The sequence below is a fragment of the Clupea harengus genome, chromosome 2 (assembly GCF_900700415.2).
Source record: "Clupea harengus chromosome 2, Ch_v2.0.2, whole genome shotgun sequence".
Taxonomy (NCBI): domain Eukaryota; kingdom Metazoa; phylum Chordata; class Actinopteri; order Clupeiformes; family Clupeidae; genus Clupea; species Clupea harengus.
In genome coordinates this window covers 10,614,470-10,629,044 of record NC_045153.1, presented here as the reverse complement: position 1 = coordinate 10,629,044, position 14,575 = coordinate 10,614,470, and the positions used below count along the sequence as shown (strand labels likewise).

At 47.0% G+C, this 14,575-nt stretch overlaps 1 protein-coding gene and 1 non-coding gene across 2 annotated transcripts in view; one reads left to right on the top strand and one right to left on the bottom strand.

Annotated features, from left to right (window-relative positions):
* Window positions 1-14,575, top strand: part of LOC105908703 (CLIP-associating protein 1-like) — a 111,608-nt gene that overhangs the window by 25,950 nt on the left and 71,083 nt on the right. The window lies entirely within an intron of this gene.
* Window positions 14,257-14,380, bottom strand: LOC116218778. The gene has a single exon (XR_004163033.1). It is a non-coding gene; the product is annotated as a U4atac minor spliceosomal RNA (small nuclear RNA).

Below are 14,575 nucleotides of genomic sequence, written 5' to 3'. Positions count from 1 at the left end.
TCACACACACACACACACACACACACACACACACACACACACACACACACACACACACACACACACACACACACTCCCTTTCTCTCATACCAGAGAGGAGAGAAGTCTCTACGAAGATATAGACTTAAGAAGGAAATGTTTAGAATTGGAGGTAGTTATAGCAGTTGTAGTATTACTTTATGAGACCCTCTCTTTATATGTTATTTAGTGATTATTTATGGAGGTTTCATGACTTTCGGGGTGAACTGGAGTTCAAGGTAGGGCTGAAAGATTTGGGAAAATAATCTAATTGCGATTTTTTACCAAAATATTGCGATTGCGATTTAATATGCGATTTTTTTTTTATCCTCTTTTTTCCCCCAACAAAACGTTATGAATGATTTAAATATGACCAACACAATATTAGATACATTTAGTGTAAAATATTCTTTCCCACATTTTACATTTTTATTTAACTGCTCATTACAGAAACAAGAACAACAAATCGGTGGCTTTGCCACTGTGCTTTTAAGTAATTTAAAAAAAGTAATTTTAAGTATAAACACTAGGTATGCACTTTTTAAACACTGTGTGCAAAATGTACCATCTTAAAAAAAAAAAAAAAAAAAAAAGATTAATTTTTTTTTTTTTTTTTTTTAGACCACGTTTTTTAATCGCGAACGTTGCGGTTAGAAAATCGCGTTCTATCATATCGCGATTAAATCGCTAATGCAATTAATCGTTCAGCCCTAGTTCAAGGGCACCGATATGGTGTTTTTTTCCAGGACATATCTGGTTATTCAGTTATCAGTGTTGTGGGAAAGTGCCAGCCTGTCACCCATCATGTAGGGCAGGTAGTGCTTCGTGTCCTTATTTCACCCCTTCGTCTTAGACTTTAAGAATCACATCTTTTTCTGTGAATGCTAGTGAGGATCTAGTTCTCACCAAAGACAAATAGTCACAAATAATTACAAAAACTGTAGAAGAGGAAAAATAAATAAGCAAAATAGATCTTTGGGTGACTTTATGGAATTATATAAATATTGATGATGGAAGGTCCAGAGAAACTAACTACATTTAGTCGATATATAGATAGTTTGATTTAGATTAGACTAAATGTGTTTCAATTTTTTTTACCAATACCAATTTATTCATTTAATAATTTCCTTGCTCCAGCCCTGCAGACTGTGAGTGTGGAGCTTCTACCCCTGGGCTATGACTTCAACTTCATCAACAGTAAATCCAAACTTTCTCCAGAAAGTTCTATGAATGCCCACACTTATCCAGCCTTCTTAAATCCCAAACTCATCCCTGACCTCCATAAGAGCTCTCTGCCTAACAACCAAACAGAGGGACATTTTTACATATATATACAATGAGCCTACAACCCACCCTCCCTCTCTCTCTCTCTCTCTCTCTCTCTCTCTCTCACTCTCCCTCACTCACACACTTTCAGACACAAGAAAACAGTCTCAGATCCAATGTGTGAAGAGGTGGAATGGTCGGTGAGGGTGATGTAGTCGGTGAGGGTGAGGGTGGTGTGGTCGGTGAGGGGGGTGTAGTCGGTGAGGGGGGTGTAGTCGGTGAGGGTGAGGGTGGTGTGGTCGGTGAGGGTGGTGTGGTCGGTGAGGGTGATGAGGTCGGTGAGGGGGGTGTAGTCGGTGAGGGTGAGGGGGGTGTAGTCGGTGAGGGGGGTGTAGTCGGTGAGGGTGAGGGTGGTGTGGTCGGTGAGAGGGGTGTAGCCGGTCAGGGTGATGTGGTCGGTGAGGATGATGTGGTTGGTGAGGGGGGTGTACACACTGGTGCAAACACACACTCCATTGTTTTTTTGTTTGCAAACACAGTTGCTGTAAAGCTTGTCGCGGACTGTCATACTTGCTGAATCCTTTAGACAGATTGTATTTGTGTGTGTGTGTGTGGTGCTTTGGTTATCTATGGAAATATTTGTTGTCAGCATAGGTCCTTCATACCGTCCTTTAACCTGAACACATGGCAATTGGAGCATTATACACACATACGCACACACACACACACACACACACACACACACACACACGCACACGCACACACAAGCACAGACATGCACAGACATGCACAGACAGAGATAGTAGATTAGGGCTTGCCTGTAGATGAGTGGGCTTTAAACACATTGAGCAGAGTATCTGCTACCGTGTTGTCAATCACTTAGAATGTGTCTATTTATGTGTGTGTGTGTGTGTGTGTGTGTGTGCGCTTGATTGCCTGTGTGTGTCTACTAGCCTGTGTTTGGCATGTGACATGTCTTTGAGAGGCAATGCAAGGCTGTGGAGGGGTGTATACACGATACACCTGTGTTTTTGTGTGTGTGTGTGTGTGTGAGCGTGTGTGTGACTATGCAAATGTGTGGGAGGGCTTTTTCGACCACATGTTTGCTATGAGTGACATTTCTGAAGCCTCCAACCACTTGGTGTTGCATACAGGAAACCTCATCAGTTCCGAAAACACACATACACACACACACACACACACACACACACACACACACCAAAACCACACCACAGACTCTGAAGATCTCTATGGTTGATTAGCAGCCAGCATCCCCATCTGTAGTAGCAGAGAAAAGACCATTCTTCTTCTTGGTCTTCTCCTCCTCCTCCTCTTCCTCTTCCTGCTCCTCCTCCTCCTCCTCAACTTTTTCTACATATTTTCTTCTTCACTTTCTTGTGCCGGTTTCTCTTCTCTGTTTTTGTCTTCTTTGTTCAACTTCTGCTTCTCTATTTACTTTGTACTTCTCTTGAGAGTGACTTTGTGTATTAGTGTGTGTGTGCCTGGATGTGTGTGTTTCTTTTAGTGTGTGTGTGTGTGTGAGTATACACGTTTGCGTTTGTGTGTGCGTGCATGCGTGCTGATTAGGATTTAAAAGACCGATTCTTACTTCTAAAACAGAAAGGCAAGGTATCTCCCTGACTAGAATAACGCTGGAGCCCCTACACACGCACCATGACGAGCTCCAGGCATGCCTCTCTGCCAGGCTAAACTTGCCTCGTCATCGCTAACCTCTCTGCCAGGCTAAACTTGCCTCGTCATCGTTAACCTCTCTGCCAGGCTAAACTTGCCTCGTCATCGTTAACCCGTCACGGCACAATGGGCTTCCTCTGTGGCCTCCCTGGATGGCTGGGTGGCTGGGTGGGTGAACTCTCCGCCTTCTGCCCGGCGCTCCCTGCCTCTCTATCAGCTGGCCTGCCACATGACGGCTGTTGACATTAACAGCCCTAACCGCTGGGTAATGCCCTCGGAGTGTGTACACACTCACATGTGTGCAGAACACTTTATGTATTGTTGTTTTAAAGGGGCCGGATAAGGTGTGTGTGTGTGTGTTTGTGTTATAAAGGGGCCGGACCAGAAGGAAGATAATGCAGGTGTGTGTGTGTTATAAAGAGGCCGGACCAGCAGGAAGAAAAGGCAGGTGTGTGTGTTAGTGTGTGTGTGTGTGGTGATGGCGGAGTTGTGTTCTGGCCAGAGAGTGCTCTGATTGTACTCAGGTATGTGTAGGAGGTGTTGTGTTGTGCAACATTTGAAAGCTGTGTGTGTGAGCGAGCGGATGCCCTTTGAAAGGAACTAAAGAGGTGGCGTTTCATGAATAGCAGCAGCTAAACTGAGATTCACCTTCGCTCGGCAGAACCCATAGCTTGGACCCTGACAATGGTGTGAAACACAGCGCGCATTCTGGGATTGGATGCTCCCGCGAGTAGCGTCTAGTGAACACAGCATTCTGGGATTGGATGCTCCCACGAGTAGCGTCTAGTGAACACAGCATTCTGGGATTGGATGCTCCGACGAGTAGCGTCTAGTGAACACAGCATTCTGGGATTGGATGCTCCCACGAGTAGCGTCTAGTGAACACAGCATTCTGGGATTGGATGCTCCCACGAGTAGCGTTTAGTGAATACAGCATTCTGGGATTGGATGCTCCCACGAGTAGCGTCTAGTGAACACAGCAGAAGCTCTGCGTCAGCGCGGGTAGTGTTCACAGTGGCCAAGAGATGAGCAGGCGGAACTGCAGCAGAAATGCCAGAATAATAACATGTCTAATCAGATGACCCTTACAGTGGTGACCACTTTATTAAACCTCGTCAGACGAGACTATGACCAGGCCCTCCGTTTGATAGCTGTGGAGAAAAAGAAGAGCTAGGCTTTGCAGGAAAAGGCCTGCATAACGGAGTGTCTGTGTGTGTGTGTGTGTGCTGGAGTGTGCTGGAGTGTGTGTGTGTGTGTGTGTGTGTGTGTGTGTGTGCTGGAGTGATCGAGTCACCAGTCAGACAGCAGCTGTATGCCAGCTGATAGAGAGAAGACTGCTGTCTCTGTGTCTGTGGGGAGGGGAGGGAGAGGGATGTTTGGGGGGGGGGGGGGGGGGGGGGCGGCTAGAGAAAAGACTACTGCCTCTAGGTCTGCATTGAAGAAGGGAACTAGAAAAGAGGGAGAGCGATAGAGAAAGAGTGACAGATAGAAAAGAGAGAAGGAGAGAAAGAGGAGAGAACACTTCTGTCCCCCTGTGTAGTGATGGAGGCAGACAGGAGGCAGTGAGCGGGACAGAGAGAGAAAAAGGCTAGAGGAAATGAGAGAGAGAGAGAGAGAGATGGTGAGAATGAGAGAGAGATAGAGAGGGAGGAGAAGGAGGAGTGTGGCACTAGTCTCCTCCAATTCCAAGAGAGAAATCACCAGACTTTACCCTGGAAGTGTGTGTGTGTGTGTGTGTTCGTTTGGTTGTGTTTTGTAATGCCGCTATAAAAATGACATTGGGCTTTCTCTCGACTGCTCCTCTGCGTCAGGTCTCCCTTAGGCTGTGTCTGTGTGTGTGTGTGTGTGTGTGTGTGTGTGTGTGTGGGGGGGGGCCTTGCTCAGCCTTGCTGAGTCACTCCTGTGTGCTGGACAGCAGCTGCAGTGGACTGGCTCTGGCTCTGATACTGTAGCTCCTGTGCTGTTTAAAACCAAGTAGAGTCTCTGCACACACACACACACACACACACACACACACACACACACACACGGCAGGACGCAGCGCAAGTTTCTAGGGTTTGTTCGCTAGAAAACATATATGTTCGTTAAAGCTCTTTGATGAAGCAGTCTTTCAATAACTCCTTTGAACCATGTTTGGTGTCAGCCCTTTAGCTAGAAGCTTGTGCAAATACCTTTTATAGGACCTTTTAGCCGTTAAAAGGCCGTCTTTTAGGATTGTGTAGTTTTTGACCTCGCACGTCCCCAACCTTTACCTGAACAAAAACGTCTGACCGGGTTCGAAACGGTTCTTGAACGATTGAACTACAAAGATCCCTGTAAAACCTCGGAGAGCTCCAGGTCCTTCTCCGCTTACAGATCACTCTAAGCATCCTATAGATTTCAGATCACTCTAAGCATCCTATAGATGTCAGATCACTCTAAGCATCCTATAGATTTCAGATCACTCTAAGCATCCTATAGATTTCAGATGGTGTGAGCGCTGTGATGTGAGGGCTGTTTAAATAGATCTGTAGTGTGCTGCTGCAGGCCTGCTGTCAGTGTAAATGGGCCCACAGAGGGGATCAATACTCTACTGGGCCCACGGAGGGGATCAATACTATTCTGGGCCCATGAAGGGGATCAATACTGTACTGGGCCCATGAAGGGGATCAATACTGTACTGGGCCCACGGAGGGGATCAATACTGAGAGCACTGAGAGACAGGGAGAGAGAGACAGCACTGAGAGACAGAGAGAGAGACAGGGAGAGAGAGACAGAGAGAGAGACAGGGAGAGAGAGACAGCACTAAGAGACAGCACTGAGACAGGGAGAGAGAGAGAGAGACAGCGCTGAGAGACAGGGAGAGAGAGACAGCACTGAGAGACGGGGAGAGAGAGACAGCACTGAGAGACAGGGAGAGAGACAGCACTGAGAGACGGGGAGAGAGAGACAGCACTGAGAGACAGGGAGAGAGAGACAGCACTGAGAGACAGGGAGAGAGAGACAGCACTGAGAGACAGGGAGAGAGACAGGGAGAGAGAGACGGGGAGAGAGAGACAGCACTGAGAGACGGGGAGAGAGAGACAGCACTGAGAGACAGGGAGAGAGAGACAGCACTGAGAGACAGGGAGAGAGACAGGGAGAGAGAGACGGGGAGAGAGAGACAGCACTGAGAGACGGGGAGAGAGAGACAGCACTGAGAGACAGGGAGAGAGACAGCACTGAGAGACAGGGAGAGAGACAGCACTGAGAGACAGAGAGAGAGACAGGGAGAGAGAGACGGGGAGAGAGAGACAGCGCTGAGAGACAGGGAGAGAGACAGCACTGAGAGACAGGGAGAGAGACAGCACTGAGAGACAGGGAGAGAGACAGCACTGAGAGACAGGGAGAGAGACAGGGAGAGAGAGACAGGGAGAGAGAGACAGCACTGAGAGACAGAGAGAGAGACAGGGAGAGAGAGACAGCACTGAGAGACGGGGAGAGAGAGACAGGGAGAGAGAGACAGCACTGAGAGACAGGGAGAGAGAGAGCACTGAGAGACGGGGAGAGAGAGAGAGAGACAGGGAGAGAGAGACAGCGCTGAGAGACAGACAGAGAGAGAGAGACAGCACTGAGAGACGGGGAGAGAGAGACAGCGCTGAGAGACGGGGAGAGAGAGACAGGGAGAGAGAGAGCACTGAGAGACGGGGAGAGAGAGAGAGAGACAGGGAGAGAGAGACAGCGCTGAGAGACAGACAGAGAGAGAGAGACAGCACTGAGAGACGGGGAGAGAGAGACAGCGCTGAGAGACGGGGAGAGAGAGACAGGGAGAGAGAGAGCACTGAGAGACGGGGAGAGAGAGACAGCGCTGAGAGACAGACAGAGAGAGAGAGACAGCACTGAGAGACGGGGAGAGAGAGACAGCGCTGAGAGACGGGGAGAGAGAGACAGCGCTGAGAGACGGGGAGAGAGAGACAGCACTGAGAGACGGGGAGAGAGAGAGCACTGAGAGACGGGGAGAGAGAGAGAGAGACAGCACTGAGAGACGGAGACGACTGGAGGGAGGGGCTGCTGCTGCTCTAACTGCTTCTGGTATTTGAGCCCAATGGGGCCAATAGACAGACACACACACACACACACACACACCAACCCCCCACCTCGCTTACTCATCCTTCCCAGCTGTTCCCTGACTCATGGAAAAACCACTAGTGTGTGTGTGTGTGTGTGTGTGTGTGTGTGTGTGTGTGTGTGTGTGTGTGTGTGTGTGTGTGTGTGTGTGTGTGTGTGTGGTGGGTTTACAGTGCAGACAGTACTTGAGAGGGCAAGAAAGGGTGACTAGTTAGGAGAGAGAGAGAGAGAGAGAGAGAGAGAGAGAGAGAGAGAGAGAGAGAGAGAGAGAGAGAGAGAGAGAGAGAGAGAGAGAGAGAGAGAGAGAGAGAGAATTTTTTGAATTTTATAAAAAACTTTTTATTAGGTAAACAGCATTGCAAACAGTGTTTTACACATTATTCAAAAGGAAACAAAAACATCAAAAACAAAATCATCATCATCATCATCAACTGAGCACACAGCTTTTTCACAGCACCACTGTGCAACAAAAATATCCAAGTCATTCATTGCTTTGTAGAAACAAAAACCGAGTGAGACTCTCGACATCAGCAGATTCCTTAAAACAGGTACCACATGACAAAAATGAAACAATGCTCAATTATGGGCAAACAATAATTCATCATTTAGCACAGGGCAACATTTAATTTCTTCAGTTTAAAAAAAAGTCGTACAAACTAAATCGCTAACACCATTTAAATGTAGAGAGCCACACTTGATGGTGTTACACATACTGAATAAAACTAAGTAGACTTTATTTTTCCACGCAACTTTTTTCTCAACTTGCTCATTATTTTCCGGAGACGAAATACCTCCGTATCCTCAAACACACCCTCCCTTATCCACCAGGCAGCGTCGCTAATAAACTGCGAGCAGTCTGGAAAATGCAGTTCAACCTCCACGTTCCGCATCCCCTTCGTGACGTGTAGGAAACTATTAATGCTATCTGCAGTATATTTCCTATCTTCGCTGGAGAGCTTTACATCTCCCTGCGAACAATCGGACCAGTTTGAATCCATGGATTCGCAATCGCTAACATTTGTGTGTTCATCTTTCTTTATTTTAGTCACGTTAATCTCCGGGCCCATTTTTCTCTTCACCGGGGCTTTGAAAACTGGGTCTATGTCGATAGCCTCCACCACATCCACTGACGTTTGAGGGACTGTCAGTGTCTGTATTGAAGGCCCCTTCTTATTTCCAGGTTCACATGATCCAGCCGCAGCTAGCTCTTCTGCGACAAATATAGCGACAGCAGGCTCCATCACCACCGACTCACCCGCCACGGCTTCGGGGCCAAGCACATTCAGAAAATCCCCTTCAAGTCCCCTTCCCTCGGTCCCATCCACCGAGGGTTCTACCTCAGTGACTGGGGGAACGACTGTGGAGGACTCATTGGTTTTAGCTGGAGTTTTCTCCTTTTCAGTGTTGGCATTTTTGCCAGGACAATAGCGACCAATGTGTCCAGCTCCACCGCAACTGAAACATTTCAACGCAGTGTCTGACGTTGCATACACCACATAATCGAACCCTTCCACCCTTAGCTTCAGTGTTAGCTCAATCTCCTCCATGCCACTATTTAGGACCATGTACACTTGTCTTCTAAACGACACTAAATGTCGAAGAAGGGGCGATTTACATCCCAGAGGGATTTTTCGAAAATGTGAAACCAGCTGGCCATGCCGTTGTAACTCTTTAGCAATAAGCTCATCTTTGATGAAAGGGGGTACATTTGAAATGATTACTTTCTTGGCGGGGGTACTGAGTGGGAGGACTGGCGTGAGGGAATCATTGAGTACTATACCCTGCACAATTACCTGATTAGCCTTATCAATTGTGCTGAGAAACAGCACAACCGCATTGTTCATTCGTGAAGCCGACTTCACGTTTTCGTGACCAATAATTTCACCAACCGCTAAACTACAATCTTCTACACTCGCGCTGCACTCAACTTTCACTCCGTGCCTCCGAGTTAGTTTTTCAAATTCCATGCTTCCCGCGGCGGCCATACTCCCAGCAAAAGCCGGTTGCAGACTCCACGGGCAAACAATCCGTGATATTTACAACACCAAACTAAACCAAAACCCAGTAATTGTAAAACTAAGTGCATGCACACATAAACAACAAGTACATATAAACAACACACAGAGTTAGAAAAGTTAGAATTCGACTCACACACGCGTTCAGCCGCTCAGTCACTCACTCACGCATGCGCTCAGAGAGAGAGAGAGAGAGAGACTTACAGTCTGTATAACTCCAGAGGGTCAGGTGTTTGCCCTGATAACAGAAAGAGACTGAAGAAGAAAGAAAAGGCTTACACTGTGATCAGAGAGAGAGAGAGGGTGGGTTGTAGGGTAGGCTAATTGTATGCCTATGTCTAACCATCAAACAGAGGGACATTTTCACAGAGAGCTCTTATGGAGGTCAGGGATGAGTTTGGGATTTAAGAAGGCTGGATAAGTGTGGGCATTCATAGAACTTTCTGGAAAGTTTGGATTTACTGTTGACGAAGTCGAAGTAGTAGCCCAGGTGTAGAAGCTCCACACACACAGTCTGCAGGCTCTGGAGCCAAATCTGCTAGAGCCCACAGGGCTGAAATAATAATAAATTGGTATTGATAAAAAGAAAAAAAAAACATTTAGTCTAATCTAAATCAAACTATCTATATCGACTAAATGTAGTCAGTTTCTCAGTATTATATATTTATATTTCATCAATATTTATATAATTCCATTAAATCACCCAATGAAGCACTACCTGCCCTACATGAAGGGCAACAGGTTTGCACTTTCCCACAACACTAATAACTGAACAACCAGATATGTCCTGGAAAAAAGTGAGGTAAACTCCATAAATAATCACTAAATAGCATAAAGAGAGGGTGTTCACAGACTGAGTCTCATAAAGTACAACTGCAACTGCTTCTACTATTACTACCTCCAATTCTAAACATTTCCTTTTGAAGTCTATATGTTTCTAGAGACTTCCCTCCTCTCTGGTATGACATTGCAGCCTCAGATGAACAGAATATGAAGCCCCACCTGTCCTACATTATGGGTGACAGGTTTGATTTTCCCACACCACTGATAACCAGATATGTCCTGGAAAATCTACAGTTTCTATTTCTGATCAGTGTCCCTGGACTTTATTTAACCTCAAAACGTCATGAAATTTCTTTCATAATGAGTAACTGAGGCGTATAAAAGAGGGTGTCTCAGGAGTGAGACTAACAACCTTCTACAACTACTACTACTGCTACTACTGCAAATACTACTACTACTGCTACTACTGCAAATACTACTACTGTTATTACACAACTACTGTGTGTCAGAGAGGGAGTGATGTTAAAGATGAGGGCTGTCATCACACTGCTGGTGCTGCTGCTCTCCATGTGTGGATCCCAGACTCGGAGCACCCAGACTGAAGTTCACACAGAGAGCCAGAGCACTGGGGCTGCTGCTGCTTCTGCAGTCTCTACCCAGCTGGACGTCTCTGCTGAGCTCAGGGAACTCAGAGCCATAGTGGACAAGCAAGGAATCATGTTAGTGGAGCAGAGAATGACTCTGAGCTTCACTCAGTATGAGCTAAAAAACACCAAAGATCTGCTTAACAAAATAGTGGGTGAAAATGATGCCCAAGACACAGAGCTGGCTGCAGCGAAACAGAGACTGGTGGCCAGTGAGACTAAAGTGGAGGCTCTGGAAAGAGTGAATTTAGCCCAGGAGGCAGAGATGACAGCTGTGAAGACTGAAATGATGAACCTGATCAAGGACCTGAGCTCAGTTACTGAGAGAATGGTAGCTACTGAGACTGACATGGAGCACGTGAAGAAAAACACTGCAGCACAACACACAGACCTGACCACTATGAAGACTGAAGTGATGAACCTGATCAAGGACAATTTAGCACAAGAGGCAGAACTGACAGCTATGAAGACCAGACTGGCTGCAAGTGAAGCAGAAGTGGTGAATCTGAGGATGGAAGCTGCAGCACAGACAGCTGATCTGAGGTCAGTTGCTGAGAGCGTGGCAGTCACTGAGACTGACATGGAGCACGTGAAGAAAGACACTGCAGAACAAGAGGCAGAGCTGACAACAGTGAAGACCAGACTGTCATCCACTGAGACTGAAGTAGTGAATCTGGAGAAAGAGATTACAGAGAAACCCAAGGTGGCATTCTCAGCAGGTCTGACTGACTCAGGATACATATCGTCTGGGAATACTGAGCTGAACTTGGTCTTCACTAAAACCATCACCAATGTTGGACAGGCCTACAGCAACATGACCGGCTTCTTCACAGCTCCAGTAAAAGGAGTCTACTACTTTAGATTCACAGTGTCAGATGTACTTTCCTCACGCTACATGTATATCAGGATGTTTAAGAATGGAGAGAAGGTCATGCAGTTGGATGAGTATGATTCTGATGCCCAATTCACCTATCTCTCCAGTGGTGTGACTCTGCAGCTGGAGGAGGGAGATGTGGTTAACATGCGACTCCCTGCAGGCTACAAGCTCTATGATAATTCTGATAACCGCAGCACCTTCAGTGGCTTCCTGCTCTTTCCTCTTTGAAGGGAACACACTGCTCAACTGCTCAAATAAAACACTTTTAAAATGTAATCCTTCTGTGTCATCATTGGAAATATTGAGCAATGCTTTATCAACATACAATAGATTCATATTTATTGAGTTTTTTTCTTTAATCAAGAGTGTGGAGCCGAGAGGGAACAGATGCAGCAAATGAGAAGGAGAGAAAGTCACAGAGAGAGAAAGAGTGTGTGTGTGTGTGTGTGTGTGTGTGTGTGTGTGTGTGTGTGTGTGTGTGTGTGTGTGTGTGTGTGTGTGTGTGTGTGTGTGTGTGTGTGTGTGTGTGTGTGTGTGTGTGTGTGGTAAGTCAAAGCAAGGGCAGTGACTTTAAGTAGACCTGTGTGTGCATATGTGCACGTTTGTGTGAGATCACTGGTGTTCATGTTATGACAGTTTAAGCGAAGACTTCACTTGTTGTTGCAGCCACAACACAGCAAAATTGGTGACTCATGGAAATGACTAGGAGCAATGTTCAAATGAAATGGAGAGTGTGTGTGCGCGTGTGCTAAACACACTACATGCTATACCCTCCTAAATCCCCCTGTGCAGTTACACCACATACTATACCCTCCTAACTGCCTCTGTGTATTATATCCTTCTGTGAAGTTACCTCTTATATCTGCTGTGGGCATTTGCTCAACACCCTTCACCCTTCTGTGAGCAGTTACCCCACATGTTACCCCCTTCTAAAGGCCTGTGTGCAGTTACCCCAAATATAATACCCTACTGAAGGCTGGATAATCGAGACCTGGAAAAGCTCCCTGCTGGAGCATCCTCCATCCAGCCTTCTAATGGTGTTTGGGTGGGGGTTGGGGGGAGATAGTGAGCACCCCGCCCCTCGCCTCCACCCCAACCCTCCTCCTCGCGCAGCTCCTCATCCTCCTGCTCCCAGATGGTCCACGGAGGAACATCGGTGGGTCTGTTTCATCTGTGACAAGTGGTTAGGAGAATGTCTGTAAATGTTTACGGTAGCTTCCCCATGAGCTGTAATATGCAGACCCACACGTGCTCTATGCATTATGTAGGCCTGCTTCATAACTGCTGCTCACATCAGTTTCACTGATATGGTGTAAATGACTCCTTAGACCAAATAAACACGAGAGTGCTGCTGCACACGCTCACAACGCCTGCACCCATGCAGTCTCACTGTGGGAGGGCTTCATGAGCCCCTTCACTCCCCACTGATGGCTTTGGGATGGCTCTTACTGTGGAGAGGCCTCCACGTGTACACACACACACACACACACACACACACGCTCACACACACACACACACACACACACACGGGCAGGGAGAGGGAGTAGAGGCTAGTTTAGGAAAGGACCATAGAGGGAGGAGCAGGGGGGTGGGGCTTGCCATCTGTCCATCTGCAGGAGGTGGGGCGGAGTTCCCTCGAGTGGTTGGGTGGGCATGAGCCAGTCCCTGTGGGGGTGTGTGTGTGTTTAGGTGTGTGTCTTCTGCACGTGTGTGTGTGTAGGTGTGTGTCTCCTCAGGTGTTTGTGTGTTCATTCATGCAGATAGCTGTGTCTGTCTAGGTTCTGTGCGTTTCCACACACAAAAAACGATGGACACGTCTGTCTCCCAAGGCTATCTGTGTGTTGTGTGTGTGTGTGTGTGTGTGTTTGCACCTGTTTGTTTTTCTTTAGGCCAGTGTATGTATCTGAAGGTGTGTGCGTGCGCGCGCATCCGCCACAACGTGGCCAGACTCAGAGCTTTGCTGCCGTCTCTACCCTCTCAGTTCCTGTGGCACTTTGCCAGGTCTGGCACTCCTCCTGTGTGTGTGTGTGTGTGTGTGTGTGTGTGTGTGCGCGTGTGTGTGTTTTAACGTGTGCAGACATCCGTGTCTGTGTCTTTTTGTGTTTGAATTTGTATGGAGGTGTGTTCCTGTGTGTGTGTGTGTGTGTGTGTGTGTGTGTGTGTGTGTGTGTGTCTCTCTGTGTGGTTAGAATGCACATACAAATGTAGGGCAAGGACAGGGCCCTTGTGAGCATGTGGTTACAGAGGGCAAGCGTGAATAAGAAGCAAGGATCATCTCTGTGTGTAGTGTGTGTAGTGTGTGTAGTGTGTGTGTGTTTTGAAGCGAGCATGTGTGAATGTGGAACAACTATATGTGCAGCTAGATGATAGACAGACACGTCTACTTGAGTTTGTGTGTGTGTGTGTGTGTGTGTGTGTGTGTGTGTGTGTGTGTGTGTGTGTGTGTGTGTGTGTGTGTGTGTTGTTCCTCCCCCAGACATTCTCTCTGTTCTCTTTTCTTCTCTCCTGGCCCAGTTCTAGCACCATGTCATCAGGATAATTACAGTAATTCTCTCTCTCTCTCTCTCTCTCTCTCTCTCTACCTCCCTCCCTTCCCCCTCCCCTTAGAACAAAGGATCAGGATTACACAACCAGACACGTTTAATGACTACCGTATAATCAACTCCACTGTCTGGGTAGATATCGTATGTCTATATAATGTGTGTAGGTCTATAGTGTAACTTTAGTTTCAGATACTAGTAATGGTAATATCACAGTTTACATTTCGCACGTTTCTGGGCTGGGACAGCACTTGTGTTTGTAATGGTATGTTCCACAAGATGGCAGTGTTCTCACTGCTGGTAAAAGGCAAATTATTGCTTTGTAAACATTAAAGGGTTCCAAAAATTGCACCATAGCTCAGGCATTGCTGCCTAGGTGATGCACATGTGTTGTCATGGCGTCAGCAGAGATGCTCTCACTAGACGTTCACTGAGTTTTTTCCCTCTTTGAGGGAAGTTCAACATTGGTTATCTAAAGCTGGACTCAATTCTTCACATGTAGTAGGTTAAAATGGGGATTGGATGATCACTGTGAGTTTAGATAGAAAAGTGTTCCATTACCCATAATCCCGTGCAGAGTCCATTTGCATTTCATGTGAAACCACAGAGCCAGACATTGAGGTCAGATGATGTAATGCCGGATCACTGTTGTGG